Source organism: Varanus komodoensis, unplaced genomic scaffold, assembly GCF_004798865.1.
Source record: "Varanus komodoensis strain SLA01 unplaced genomic scaffold, ASM479886v1 scaffold836, whole genome shotgun sequence".
Classification (NCBI taxonomy): Eukaryota; Metazoa; Chordata; class Lepidosauria; order Squamata; family Varanidae; genus Varanus; species Varanus komodoensis.
In genome coordinates this window covers 5927-6527 of record NW_025336527.1, presented here as the reverse complement: position 1 = coordinate 6527, position 601 = coordinate 5927, and the positions used below count along the sequence as shown (strand labels likewise).

At 55.4% G+C, this 601-nt stretch overlaps 1 long non-coding RNA gene across 1 annotated transcript in view; it reads right to left on the bottom strand.

Annotated features, from left to right (window-relative positions):
* Positions 1-138, bottom strand: part of LOC123036894 — an 18513-nt gene extending 18375 nt beyond the window's left edge. The window contains exon 1 of the long non-coding RNA XR_006417223.1: positions 25-138. This is a non-coding gene — a long non-coding RNA (uncharacterized LOC123036894). The remainder of the gene's footprint in view (positions 1-24) is intronic.
* Positions 139-601: the final 463 nt, after the last annotated feature.

Genomic DNA, 601 nt, shown 5'->3' with positions numbered 1-601 from the left:
ATTTTGCTCGCCTTCCACATACACCCCTTCCAGGGCTCCGGCAGAGGCACCGACGCATGCAGGGTATCGGGGTCCCTCCCTCAGCAAACTCTGTGAATTTGGAAGCATTCTGCCAACCGCCCAATTTTGCCACTTTCGTAGTTGTGACCCGCGGGTCAGCAGGTCGGGCCTATTTTTGGCATTTTGGGCAGATTTTGCTCGACATCCCCATAGGCACCTGCCCTGGCTCCGGCAGAGATTCCGATGCATGTAGTGTATCGGGGGCCCTCCACGAGCAAACACGGTGAATTTGGAAGTATTCTTTCAACCGCCCAATTTTCCACTTTCGGAGTTGTGACCCGTGGGTCGGCATCTCGGGCCTGTTTTTGGCATTTTGGACGGATTTTGCCCGACTTCCCCAGACACCCCTTCCAGGGCTCAGGCAGAGGTACCGATCCATACAGGTTGTCGGGGGCCCTCCCCGAGGAAACTCTGTGAATTTGGAAGCATTCTGCCAACTGCCCAATTTTGCCACTTTCGGAGTCGTGACCCGCGGGTCACCATCTCGTGCCTATTTTCGGCATTTTGGACAGATTTTTCGCGACTTCCCGAGGCTCCCTTT